This window comes from Theropithecus gelada, chromosome 13, assembly GCF_003255815.1.
Source record: "Theropithecus gelada isolate Dixy chromosome 13, Tgel_1.0, whole genome shotgun sequence".
Classification (NCBI taxonomy): Eukaryota; Metazoa; Chordata; class Mammalia; order Primates; family Cercopithecidae; genus Theropithecus; species Theropithecus gelada.
Window position 1 is genome coordinate 50,635,041 of NC_037681.1, and position 14,655 is coordinate 50,649,695.

The following is a 14,655-nucleotide window of genomic DNA, read 5'->3' on the forward strand; positions in this document are numbered from 1 at the left end:
CCGTGACTGACCTACAACTAGATAAATTTGAGGCTATAGATCCTTTATTTTAGAATTTCAAAAATTAGTGATTTGTGTGTGATATGATCATCAGTATAGTCTTGGAACCAGAATATTCATTAGACTACTCCCTTCTGTCTGTTTACCTGGATAGAAGGTCCTACTTTGACATGCAATTCATTTGCAGTATTTCCTTTGCCATTTTCAGTCAGAAAACTGTGAATTCACACTTTTCTATTACTGGCGGTTGCCAAGTACAGAGTACTGGTTTACCTCCATTTCTTCTAATTCTCATCACACTTCTAGAAAGTGTGGGTTTTCATATACATAATGTTTTCGCTTTTGCACAAAGTACATTTAGCAATGATGGAAATTATAAAAGATAGTGAAATTTAGGGACTTCATCTTTCAAATCCCATCATGGTAACATATCAGTTATTTGCATTTTGGTTTCCTTCCAGTCACTGTTCCCCCATACTTACCAGAATGTGCTCAATGAGTATAACTTTTTTCTACAAAGTGGATGTTTTTAATGTTACTTTACAGACGAGGAAGCTGAGGTCAGAGGACTTCAAAATATACACTGATTTTGGAAAAGAGTAGAATTAGAACAAATGGTGTGCTGGTAGAATGTGTAACAACCAGCTCTCTGAAATTAAAAAAAAAAAAAAAAAAAAAAAAAGCCCTGATTTGTAGTGTTTGCCAATTTCCATGGTGTAAATGCTCCCACCATGGTTGATTTTGTGGGACTGGGATGAGACGGGAGCCAATGCAAGCCTATAGCAGCACACCTCTAGAATCCCTGATCCTCCACTTCTATGCTAGAAGAACATGGGCTCAGCCTGCCTGAGCCTCAGTCTCCTTTTCAATAAGATGGATATCACTCAAAAACCAGGACAGTGCCTAGTTCACAAGGACTCAATAAACTCTAGTGCCCTTCATCCATTTGGAAAAGAGAAATCATTCTGAAAAGTTATCTGGCACAGTATTTTTCAAGCTAAATCATGACTCATCATGGGGTTGTGAAAGTAATCTATTTGTGGGCTGCAACCAGAATTTTTTTAAAAAGAAAGAAAACAAATAGAAAGGATGACAATAGAAAAGGAAAAATCAGAGTACAGCAGATATAGGAAGAATAAATGTTATTCCCTGATTTTTTTTGTTTGTTTGTTTCATCCCTACATGTGGATGAGTGTGTGTACTTGGTCATGAAAAAAAATACTTTTCTTTCTGTAGGTCACAGTCAAAACAGTTTGAGAGCCACTGATCTGGGGAATCTGGCTTTCTAGAAAGCAGTACTTTTACTTAGTAGAGTCATGGCAGTGTGAGAGAGGCAACTAGAAAAAGTAGCTTAATACACCTCTCTGCAAAGGAAATGGGGCTGGCACACCCAAGGGTGGAGACTGTGTGGTCAGTGTGTAGGGGACAAGCCTGGGAAGGCCACTATGTCCTTGGTCTCCTCCAAGGTCAGGATTACGCTCTGGGTAGCCTTCAAATTGCTGCTGAGCCCTGGAGGAGGGAGGGAACTGTGCATGGGGAAGGAGGCGGAAGCTACACAGGAAACCCTCACTGCATGTTTGTCGCTGCTGGCACCCACTGCAGCAGCCACCAGACAACCAACAATAGCGACATCAGGTAAAAAATGACCCACGGGGTCCCAGCCCTGCCATGCAGGGGCAAGGGCATGCCATCTAGAGGGCTGAAGTGTCACCAGGCTACAGCTGGGGTCATGCTGCCTGGCGCCGTGCTGTGCCTTGATTTCCTGATTGCTAATTAGAGGGCACTTTTCCTGCCCAAGGTCACTTGGGCTGGCGCCAGCAATGGAGCCACTTGCCTGCAGAGTTTTTCCTCCCCTGATCTCTTGCACAAGGTGGTATTTTTTTTTTTTTTTTTTTTTTTTTTGAGACGGAGTCTTGCTCTGTGCCCCAGGCTGGAGTGCAGTGGCGCGATCTCGGCTCACTGCAAGCTCCGCCCCCCCGGGTTCACGCCATTCTCCTGCCTCAGCCTCCCAAGTAGCTGGGACTACAGGCGCCCACCACCTCGCCCGGCTAATTTTCTTGTATTTTTAGTAGAGACGGGGTTTCACCGTGTTAGCCAGGATGGTCTCGATCTCCTGACCTCGTGATCCGCCCGTCTCGGCCTCCCAAAGTGCTGGGATTACAGGCTTGAGCCACCGCGCCCGGCCACAAGGTGGTATTTTTAAAAATCACTCATGCCAAGACCTTCAGGTCTGAATGCACCACCTCTCCCAGGGGGACTCTCATCTTAAAACAAGGCCCCAGCAGTTCTTACCCAAAGGATTGTCCCAGGCAGGGGCTGTGCAGAAAGCCCCAGCAGCCTTACAAGCCTCTCCTTTGGCTACGGTAGGCTATGACCCCAGACCCCGTGCTGACCCAAAAGCACTTCCCGCTGTTCTCCAAACCTTTCTTTCCAGACCAAAGAGACAGGCCCCCCATGGTTCCCGAGCACTGCCAGCTGGCACATCCTCCCACACACCAATGAACGGTGTGGAAGGCAGAGCTACATCAGACGTTACCGTATTAGGCCATTCTTGCATTGCTCTAAAGAAATACCTGAGACTGGATAATTTATAAAGCAACAAGATTTTAATTGGCTCACAGTTCTGCAGGCTGTACAGGCATGGTGCTGGCATCTGCTTGGCTTCTGTGGAGACCTCAGGGAGCTTTCGCTCATGGCAGAAGGCAAAGCAGAAGCTTGCGTGTCACATGGTGAAAGAGAAGCAAGAGAAAGCAAGGGGATGGGAGAGGTGCCACACACTTAAACAACCTGATCTTGCAAGAACTCACTCACTATGGCGAGGACAGCACCAAACCATTAGGGATCCGCCCCTGTGACCTCCCAGTAGGCCCCACCTCCAACACTGGGGATTACATTTCAACAGGAGATTTGGGTGGGGACAAATATCCAACTCTATCATTTACTTGACTACAACAAAGTGTATTGAGGATTAGCAGCTGGCTCTGACACATAGGAACTAGGGTCCCCTGTTTGCTTCTGACCTCACAGTTTGCTGGTTAATCATCTAGTTTCAGCCTGTTTCTCAACATCCCTTACCTATCCTAAGAGCACCCACATCCCTCAAGGACGAACAGTATTCACAAGGACTTTCCACTCGACAGCTTACAAAGCACAGTTCTTATCTTCCATCTACCTACACAGCATTTCTTAACCTGGGGTTCCTAGAATTCAGGGGTGCATGTGACATTGGATGGGACAAAAAAATTGCATCTATATTTTAGTTAACTACTAAGTGAAATTCAGCATTTCCTGTTCGTAGGAATGCAGGCAACAAACCGCAGTGGTGTCTGCAGCACCTGCAATTTGTCACTAATAAAAAATCACAGGTATTTTCATTTTCACAGTATACTTGTTGCAGGTATCATGAAATGTCATTTGTAGTCATGGCTACCTCAAAATTATAGCTGCTGCTGGATCTCATTAGGTAAAGCTTTAATAAGGAAGGATATTTCTGACTTTTTTTTTTACAAATATGTTTCTAAAATTTTTTTGGTGGCTGTATCTCAGCATACTCTATTTTCTTTGCAACTCTCTGTATTTTATGTTATGCATTTAAAGCATTATTCTGAGAAGGGAATTAAAACTTCTTCAAGCTGCCAAAGAGATCCTCAGCACAAAAAAGATTAAGATTAAATTTTCCAAGAAGATGGTGCTCCAGCCCTGAGTAGAACTACAGTAGTGTGCAAAACCAAGGAAAATTCACTCCTACCCCTAAAGGGCTCAAAGTCAGATAGAAATATCCAGAAGCAAAGAAACAACTGCACACTAGCCTAATGGATACTGTGAAGGCAGAGACTCTATGGGCAGATGGCATGACTGGGAAAGTCTGGGAGGGCTGGAGTAGGATCTGGAGGGCTGAGAAACAGGGGACCACTGCCTCATTTCAGACCCTTGGCGGATTCACAGCCTACTCCTGGCCAGAGAGGAGAGAGCCCATCCGCCTATACCGACGTGGGCTGCTCCGGAACAGCTTGGTGGCCCTGGGTGTGAGTGGCTTCCCCCGGGCCTGCTCCATTCCCTCCCTGGCAATCCAAATGCCACCCATAGCCCTGGGCCTGGAAGCAGGGGGATGTCCCCGTTTACCTGGCCTAGCGGTTTCAAGGGACACAGAAATTTTAGTGCTAAGAAGGGGGAAAGTCCCAGGGCAAACCGGTACAGTTGGTCCAAACCCCACCCTTTTCACGTAGTACTAATTCAACTGCCTGGAATTTGGGTCAAGTTAGTCCCATAGCACCTTCTCTATCTGAGTTTCCATTTCTGTTCCCATCTGTCTGTCTCTGGCTGTCACTCTCTCACCTTCTACCCAATTTCTGTGTTAGCTCCCAAGCTTACCAAAGTCCCAGCTCCTGTCTCCCAGCACTTGTGAGAGACAGGACTAGCTGGATTTCCTGGGCAGACTAAGAATCCCTAAGCCTAGCTGGGAAGGTGACCACATCCACCTTTAGACACAGGGCTTGCAACTTAGTTCACTCCCGACCAATCAGGTAGTAAAGAGTGCTCATTAAAATGCTAATTAGGCAAAAACAGGAGGTAAAGAAATCGCCAATCATCTATCGCCTGAGAACATAGCAGAGGGGACAATGATCGGGATATAAACCCAGGCATTCCAGCCAGCAAGGGCGACCAGTCGAGCTGAACACTAGTCACTGGGTTCCACGGTTCTCTTCCGTGACCCACGTTTTCTAATGGAGCTATAACACTCACTGCATGGCCCAAGATTCTATTCCTTGGAGTCCGTGAGGCCAAGAACCCCAGGTCAGAGAACACAAGGCTTGCCACCATCTTGGAAGCGGCCCGCCGCCATCTTGGGAGCTCTGGGAGCAAGGACACCCCCTCCGCACCCCACCCCACCTCCGCCATCACACTCTGAGGACCTGGCTTTCTCCTGGGGGCCTATTGAGCACGACTCATTCTTTGTTGTATAAATTACACAAAGTGCTCAATTGTGGGGGACTAGCTCAGCTAACATTTGTATACCCATAAAACCACTACCCAGGTCAAGACACAGAAGGCTATCACACCCCAGAAGGCTCCCTAGTATCCCTCGCTGTCAACCACTCCTCCAAAGAGTAACCACTCTTCTGTCCTTGTCACATAGCTGAGTCTGACCTGCATGTGAACGGAAGCAGGCCCCCATGCCCCTTAGGAGCGCATCCCACGGAAGCTGCGAATGATTCCACTTCAGCAGGATCACGAAGCAGAATCTGGGACAGAAAAGGCAGGGGAAACAGGATGTTTGGGCTGGAGGAAATAAATAGCCTCACGTTTAAGTGAGGACACTGAGGACTCCGAGAATGACAGTTCGTTGACTTGTTCCTTATTTGACCAGCATTAACTGGGCTCAGGGACACACAGCCAGTTGGGGGAGGCAAATTTGAGATTAGAACTCAGAATCCCAGGGCAACCTCCTTCCTTTTATCTTCAAGGTGCCCTTGGAACAAAAACCAGGGCTGACTTGCCCTGGTTGGGAGGTTTTTGCCATTCTCCATTTCTTCTGCTTCTCCCCCTGCCAGATGCCCCTTCGTCCTGAGATGGCTACACAGGAGTGGTTCCCAATCCTTCTGTGCATTAAAATCACTGGGGAACTTTAGAAAAATCTCAGTGCCCAAGCCTCAGCCCAGACCAATGAAATCCCTATCTGTGGGAGTGAGACACAGGCATCTGTATTTTTAAAACTCTTCGGGTGATTTTGCTCTTCTCTACCAAATGTGTAAAGCAGAAGCGCTTCTCAAACTGCAGTGCACGTGACTCTTATAGGGCTCTGGTTAAAATGCAGATTCTGATTCAGCAGGTCTGAGTGGACCCTGAAAGTGTGCATTCCTAGCAAGCTGCTGGGACGCTGATGCCTCTGCTCCACAAACCACACTTTGAGCCGTAAAGCTACAGAAGCCTCCTGTCCCTTTCTTCCTGCACCCAATTCTTCTTCTTCATATAAATGGACTTTACAATGATTTATTTTTCAGTTTGTCTTTTAAACATGCAGCTTCCACATCATCCAAATAATTATAGATGTACCCACCCTTACTAGAAAGGGTATGATGATGTATCATGTGCCTTCTACATGAGAAATGTTGTCATCAACTGCTTTGAGGAGTTACAGCCCCTGTTCAATGATGAGGAACAGTAGCTCAGGGCCCCTGGTGTTAGTGGCAGTTCTTGCTGCAAGGCTCCAAGGCTCTTCTAAGTTACCTGCTCCTCTTCACCCAATTCTCCCTTCAAATTTGTGATTATCAAGCTTGTGAATCTGCTTCATATTTTAGCTTGGAGGTCAAAACCTCACCTAGTTTTTAGTATATACTTAACTGAAAAAGATCTTTCCATTTTTGTAATCTCTACCTCAGATCTCTTTTTCATTTCCGCTTTCCCTAATTCCTTGCCCTGCCCAGTCCAATCTTCATACCAAGACTTCCTTCCCCAAAGCCCTTCTATCTCTCACCACTGTTACTGTTCCACCCTTGGCCGGCCTCATCCCCATACACCCAGACTGTGTCAGGGGTTCTCACTAAGTGGATTCGAGAGAGCAGTGCAGCTAGGATACCCTTACACAGCCCCAACGGAGCCACCCCAGTCCTGGCTTACCTCTTTGTCCTTTATCCAACGCCAGCAGTGAGATTTGGACTACAGGATCCTGTCCTGGGACAGTAGTCTTAGGGTTGCTATTACTGAATGCCACCACAGACAATTTCCCCACAGAGTGAAGGCTGTGCTCTGGCATTGCTGTGATGGTTAGTTTTGTGCATGAACTCGACTGGGCTAAGGAATGCCCAGGTAGTTGATAAAATACTATTTCTGGGTGTGTTTGCAAGGGTGTTTCTGGAAGAGATCAGCATTTGGATTGATGAATTGGCGGACTGATGCCTTCCTCAATGGAGGTCACATCATCCTATCCACTGAGGGCCCAAACAGAACAAAAAGGTGGAGTAAGGACTAATTCTTTCTCTCTGCCAGAGCTGGGACGTCAGGCTTCCCCAGCTCTTGGATACTAGTACTCCTGGTTCTCAGGCTTTCAGACTCAGACCCAGACTCTACACCTTCAGCCGCCTGGGTTTTAGGCCTTCAGGCTTGAGCTGAAATACACCACTGAATTACGCCTGTTTCCATAGCTCGTAGATGGCAGATTGTGGGACTTTTGGGCTTCCATAACCACATGAGCCAATTTTTATAATAATCTGCTTGTGTGTGTGTGTGTAAAATTGCCTCATTCGTTCTGTTTCTCTGGAGAACTCAAATACAATTGTGATGCCAATCTAAGGAGCTGCACTCCTGTCCCCTCACCTACAGGAGGACAGAGACATCAATGACACACAACTCCCAAGCCAGTTTTGCCTATTGTCATTCCCTTGCAGGTCTGTTAACCAGTGCCCAGGTGATGGGTAGAGCAGGTTCACTGTGGCAGCCTGCATCTCTGCAGCTGGTGCCGAGGAACTACCTGTGGCTCTACCACATTGCCACAGCCAGGCATATAAGATCGCCCTCCTCACAGGGCCAGTAGGACCAGCGAGGTCAGTGTCTGGTGAGAGGCAGCCTCGTGTGGTAGTGAGATAACGGATTTTGGAAATAGACAGACCTGGGTTGAAGTCCCGATTCCCCCACCACCCACTATCTGACCATGTGACTTAATTCTTTGTGCTTCAGTTTCCTCATCTGTAAACGGGGAGGAGGCAATAACTCATTAGGGGAATTATTGCAAAGATCAGGTATGAGTGTGTATTCAGGTTTACCCCTTCTTTGCTATTTTGAGCATGACATGAATTGATGGCTGTGGAAAGGGTTCATTAGCACAGCACCCGGCCCATATGTGGTGAGAAGGTGCTCACCAGATATTGCCTTCTCTCCCTTTCTTGATGACCATCTTTCTGATGCCAAACAAATCACTTCTCTGCTCTAACCTTCATCCTAGGTAACAAAGGGACTGCCTGGTAGGGCAATGGGTCAAGCCAGAACTCACAAGTTTCCAGTTCTCCATATGGCCACCCTTCCCAGACAGCCTCCTCTGACCTTTTGCATCCTGCACCTTTGCTAGAATTCTTGGGATCAAGAAACCTCCAACCTCAGGCTTGGAGCAGTTAACTCAGGTGTTCGGGGTGAGGGAGAGAAAAATGTTGGCATGTGAACTAGTTCACGATGACCCAGCTCACAAGCTGCATGGATAATCACTGTTTATCAACTCATTGGAAAAAATGACTACAATTACATTTCACACATCAACAAAAGGAAAAAATAAAGCTCCATTGGAATGTCTGAGTCATTCTTCAGAGCCTTTAAATTACCCATTCATTATGACCCTTCTCCTCATCACGTACCCTCCCTTGCAGGGACCGGCGAGCTGCCATCTGCCCGGTGCTTCCCAGCCTGGCCAAAAGACTCTGCAGACCAACCAAGACTCTGTTTGGGGGCTTACCATAGACCACAAGGAGCTATTAAAGGGATCAGCAAGGCCTGGAGCGTCTTTCTTTTAGGAGGAATTGTTTCAGACTCTGTTCTGAACTGTTGACTTGGGCGTGTCATTTACACACACATACCAAAGTCTGGCTGAGTGAGGAGGAGTCATGGTCAACAAGGAGATTTTGCTGTCACTTGGGGCCAGCATTTTTGCACAGATGTGAAATAACAGCTTCACGGTCATAGTTTGTTCAAAAATGAATCACTTCATTTAGGAGAAGAGGTAGGAGGGTTCAGCGGTAACCCCCGACCCCTGCCCCACTGAAACACTGAACCTTTTCTGCCACTAGATGTGTGCGGTCCAGTATCTGGTTTGGCCAATCTATATGTCCCCTGAAAACTGGCAACGATTGCGTCTTAAATTCACGGGAACAGTGGTTTTAAAGGAGTTTGGGAGTCTTGCATCCCTTTGAGAATCTGATGGAAACTGTGGATTTTCTCTCCGCAAATACCAACATAGGCTTACAAATTCCAGGGAGTCCACAGGCTCCTGTGAGAGGCAGGGCATCCCCAAAACCCAGCTTGCACTAGACAGACTTGTTACTGAAGAAACCCTGGAGTGAATTGTTTTGTAAAGGGTCCTTTGGTCCTGGGGATCCCTCTCTACCACGTCACCTCTTCTGTGTGTTTTTTAAGCTTCATTTTTGAAAGTAGGATTTGCTCAGTGGCAAAAGAAGTAGCTCAGACACTGAGGCCTACAGGTCCCTGTCCCAGGTCAAAATGAAGCTCCCCTTTCAGTTTTTTCAGAGATCAGAACATTCTTTCCAAACCAGGAAACTGGATCAGGCCAACGTCAGTACAAAGTGCACTGTCAGGGCCTGGTGGGTAACTTGGCCTCTTGTGGGTCACTCCTTATGCTACCAACACCAGGACTATCTTAGATGTCTCGGCCAAAACCATAATCTCTGGGCCCCCAAAGGGAATGCCGTCAGACAGCAAGGAATGACAGGTTTCCAAGAAGTGTACGCCCTGTGCCACCCAGAGCTTCAAGAATCTTGGCTATCGTCCATTCATCAACTTGGTCATTAAATCTGTGGGCCATAGTGGGCGGTGCGCAACAGGTCTGGGCTGGAGAAGGCTGTGTTTACACAGCAGTTTTATGCCTGCCAATCTGTCTGTGAACTTTGGAAGACTCGTTCACCACTGCAATATGGTAATTGTCAATGGGGACAATAAGGATTTCTTAGAGCTGTATGCCTTTTTACCCTATATAAAGCGCTTATGCCGATACAGCATTCTCTTTTTTAATGTGGAAAATATACATACAATTTACCATTTTAACTATTTTTAAGTGCAAAATTTGGTGACAGTAAGTACATTCACAACCTTGTGCAACCATCATCCCATCCATTTCCAGAACTTTTGCATCTTTCCAAACGAAAACTCAATTACTTTCTGTCTCTCTGAATTTGCCTAACGTAGGTAACTCACATGTGAAATCACACAATATTTGGACTTTCATGTGTGGTTGGGCTTATTCATGTTGTGGCACGTATGAGAATTTCATTCCTCCCTATGGCTGAATAATATTCCGTTGTATGTAGAGACTACATTGTGTTTGTCTATTCATCTGTCAATGGACATTTGGGTCATTTCCACCTTTTGGCTGTTGTGAATAATGTTGCCGTGCACATTGGTGTCCAGATATCTGCCTGAGTTTCTACTTTTCATTCTTTCGAGTATATATCTATGAGTGGAATTGCTGGATCTTGTGGTAATTTGATTATATTTTCTTTTTTTGTTGTTTTTTTGAGATGGAGTCTCGCTCTGTCGCCCAGGCTGGAGTGCAGTGGTGTGATCTTGGCTCACTGCAAGCTCCGCCTCCCGGGTTCATGCCATTCTCCTGCCTCAGCCTCCCGAGTAGCTGGGACTACAGGCGCCCGCCACCATGCCCGGCTCATTTTTTGTATTTTTAGTAGAGATGGGGTTTCACCGTGTTAGCCAGGATGGTCTCGATCTCCTGACCTCATGATCCGCCCGCCTCGGCCTCCCACAAGTGCTGGGATTACAGGCTCACGTGAGCCACTGCACCCGGCCCAATTTTATTATATTTTCTTATTTATATTGTGATAAACAACTCCTACTTTATTAGAACCGTTTTAAACATAAAGACATTGAAGCTCAGAAAAGTGCAGAAAATGAATTCCCTCAAAGAAGTTTGCTAACTTAGAGATTCCTGTGTCCAGGATTGGGACTAGGGCGAGGCAAGTGAAACACCTAGGGTACAAACGAGAGGAGGAGTCCCTCTCTCCCTTCCTTGCCTTGTTGAATTTGTCCTCCAGCTGCAGTAGCAGTGCCAGGCCCCATGATAGGTTTAGAGCCTATGAAAATGTTTTAATGTATTTTATAATCAGAAAAAAGAAATCGAATCCAGCTTGAATTATTTGTCTCTATATCAATGCAGTTCTAAAATACAATTTTGTGTGTGTATGTATAGGTATTTTTTAGATAGAGGAAGGAATCTACAAAGGCAAAAGTGCCTAGGGCCCCCAAAAGTCATAATGATTTCTGCCCTGAAAATGAGCATCCTGTGAAGAATGGGGTGTCCAGGGAACATGATTTAAGGAGGCTTTCATTTTTAGGTTCCTGCAAGTGCTGAGCCTGCCCTGTCATGATCCCCAGAGTGAGTGCCTCCTTAAATGCTAGGAGCCAGGTGCCTGGTTTGCCTTACCCCAGGCCCAGCCCCATCTGCATCCTAATCAGGCTGGACTTCTACTCCTGGCACACTGGGCAAAATCATCTTGGGCCACAGATTCCTCCCTTGGCAGCATGCTGTGCATCTCTAAGGGAAAGAGGCTGGGGGAAGTTCAGTTTAGTCCTAAAAAGGCTAGGTGTTTGCCCATTGGGGCGCCCTGGAGAGGCCTCGGTGAACCCCTCCCCAGTCAGCCTGTAGTAGTAACACTTACACCACGTATACCGTCTCATCGAGTTTGCCACATCTGTGGTTTTTCTTATTTTACTAGAAAGTCCTATTTGTAGTCATTCCCAAAGCATTAGCTAATTCTGCAACCCATCAGGATCAGAGGAGGAAAGATTTCCTTTCTACAGGTCTCCCTCTAGATTCAGAATCCTTATATTTTCATCCCTTCAGAGCATGCTGCTCACCGCCTCCTCATGCTTCTCTGCACCCACACACTTCACAGGGTGCCGTCCTTTTATATTCACTCCTGCAAGGAAATGGCATTTGGAGAAACAAGATATACTTTACTTATTAAATAGTTCATTCAGCAAATCTTCATAGAGTACCTACTAAATGCTCAGGCGCTGGGATACAGACATGCACAGAGCAATCCAAAATTCCTGCCTTCGTGGAGCTTACATTCTAGTGGGGAGAGAGCAACAATAAAAAATAAAGAAATAAGTAACAAGATTTGCAATGGGCCTGATAGGGATAGGTAATGGAGAAATAAAGCAGAGGATAGGGGATGCTGGGTGGGGCTGGGAAGTGCAATTTTGGATCAGGTGGTCAGAGGATGTCCCATGGAGAAGACTGCATTTTAGCAAAGACCTGAAGAGTGTGAGAGAATAAGCTCTGTGGATGGCTGGGACGTGCATTCCACGTGCCTGTCCAGGGTACGTCACTGCTGTATTCCTGTGGGTTGATTCCTCTTTATAGCACCAAACAGTTCAAACTGATCTATGCACCTCATGCCTTAAAAATCACCCATGACTCCAAAAAGTTGATGGGATGAAACTCAAATCCCTCTGTTTGGCACACATGGCTCTTCACAACGCGACCACAACCTGTCCTCAGCCCACTCTCCACACAGGGTGGCAGGCAGCCTGAGACAGCCCCTAGTGACTCCCACCTCTCGGTATTCATGTCCTTGTATAATCCCCTCCTCTGGAGAGTCACTGTGCCTGGTGATTTGCTTCTGCCATTTAAGTAAGGCAGAAACCATGGGATATCAATTCTGAGATTAGGTTGAAAAGAAATCATGGCTTCCATCTTGCACACCCTCCCTCACCCTTCTTTGCTCTGAGGGAAGCCAGCTCCCATGTTGTAACCTGCTCTACAGAGAGGCCAATGTGGCAAGGAACCCAAGGGGACCTCAGGTCAAAAGTTGGTAAGGAGCTAAGGTCTCAGCCCAATAGGCTGTGGGAAACTGAATCCTACTAACAACAACATGGGTGAGCTTGGAAGTGGACCTTCCCCTGGTTGAGCCTTCAGATGAGACTCCAGTCCTGGCTGGCACTCCGACTGCAACCTTGTGATAGACTTTGAGGCAAAGGCACCCAGCTAAGCTGTGCCCAAATTCCTGACGCAAAACTGAGGTAATGAACATACGTAATTTTAACAAGTTTTGGGATAATCTACTATACAATAGATTAATAAATAATTAATAGCAATAAATAATTAATACAATACAACCTCACTAAGTACCAGAAAACCACTCCAGAGTTTAGCACCACTCTAAATTCTTGACCAGCATTTCCTCCAGGGCTCTCATCCAGCCTCACATTCTATTTTGCTTTTCTGGCCACCCAACTCTTCATCTCTCCTCAACAAATATAGCAGATCACATCAACTCTCTTCACATTTCCAGCCCTCTGACTACCCACCCTCAGAGACTCCTCCCCAACACTCTCTTCTCAATCCCAGGAGATGACATCACCAAGAACATGAAAGTTATCAGATGAGAAGTTCCTTAACCTCTCAGCTTGAAAGGGACAAAATTATCCATATTTGCATGCAACCACTCATCTCTCCCTTCTATTGCAGTAAAGGACTAGTCCTTAAAGCTGATCCCAGTTCCTCCTCCAGCAACTGGATCCTGTCCCATCTCTTTATATTTTCAAGGATCCCTCCTTTCTTCTGTATCTTCAACCCCTTCCTCTCCTTTCCAACAACCTTTCAAGTCACTCAGTTCTCTCCCATCTTAACAAACATTTCCTTGATCCCAGAATCCCCCTCCAGCAACTGCCACCTGCTCTGACTTTCCTCTGCAACCAAACTCTTGCTGTGTCCTCTACATTTCCTCCCTTTGCATCCACTCCAGTCTGGCTTTTGCCCTAACCACTCCACCAAAACACCTGTCTCCAAAGTCATCAATGTCCTAGAGGCTGCTAATCAAACAAACATGTTTCACACCTCAGGTCTTTTGATGTTCAGGACCATTTGAAACGTTGACTGCTCTGGGCTTCAAGACTCTCCCGGGCTCTCCTTTATAGACCCTGTTGCCAACTCCTCTCCTCTGCCCAACCTCCAATGCTAGGGTATCTCAGACTAGGTCCTAGGCCCTCTTCTACCCTCCCACCCCTTCCGCTGAACCCTATATACAGTTTGCTTTTGCTAGGCAATCTCAGCCACATCTCAAATAATATCTCTGCATCTGCATCTTTAACTCTCAAATTTATAGCCCTGATCCAAACATCTTTGAACTCTAGATTCTTTTTATCTTTTTTTAAGACAGAGTCTCACTCTGTCACCTAGGCTGGAGGGTAGTGGTGCGATCTCAGCTCACTGCAACCTCTGCCTCCTGGGTTCAAGCAATTCTCCTGCCTTAGCAGCCCTATTAGCTGGGATTACAGGCACATGCCACCACGCCCAGCACATTTTTGTATTTTTAGTAGAGACAGGGTTTCACCATGTTGGTCAGGCTCATCTCGAACTTCTGACCTCAGGTGATCCACCCTCCTCAGCCTCCCAAAATGCTGGGATTACAGAAGTGAGCCACTGTGCCAGGCTTGAGTTCCAGATCCATATATTCAACTGCCTGCTATCCACTGAGACGGCTCATAAGTACCTTAGATCCAATATGTCCAAACTTGAATTCATGTCATGCACCTCACAATTGGTATTTCTCCATTGTTTTATTTCTCAGAGAATTGCCCAAGACCAAAATCTGGCAGTTTGTGGTTACTACTCTCCATTCTGCTCCTAAAAGTATCCAGCATTTGCTTTCTGTCTCCAACACCACTTCTCTGGGCCAGGCTACCATCCTCTATGACCTGTGGTAGAGCAACATCACCATTATTCTTCTTCCCTCTTTCTCTTTCTCCTCCTTTTTTCTTGTTTTTCTTCTCCTCCTCCTTTTTCTCCTACCCCTTCTCCTTTTTTTCCTTCTTTTTCTTTAAAGCAATATCCTTCTAACTGAAGGCTTTTCAACCCTGGATATACATTTAAGATGCCTGCAGAACTTTTAAAAATTACCAATACCCAAACCAAGTAAA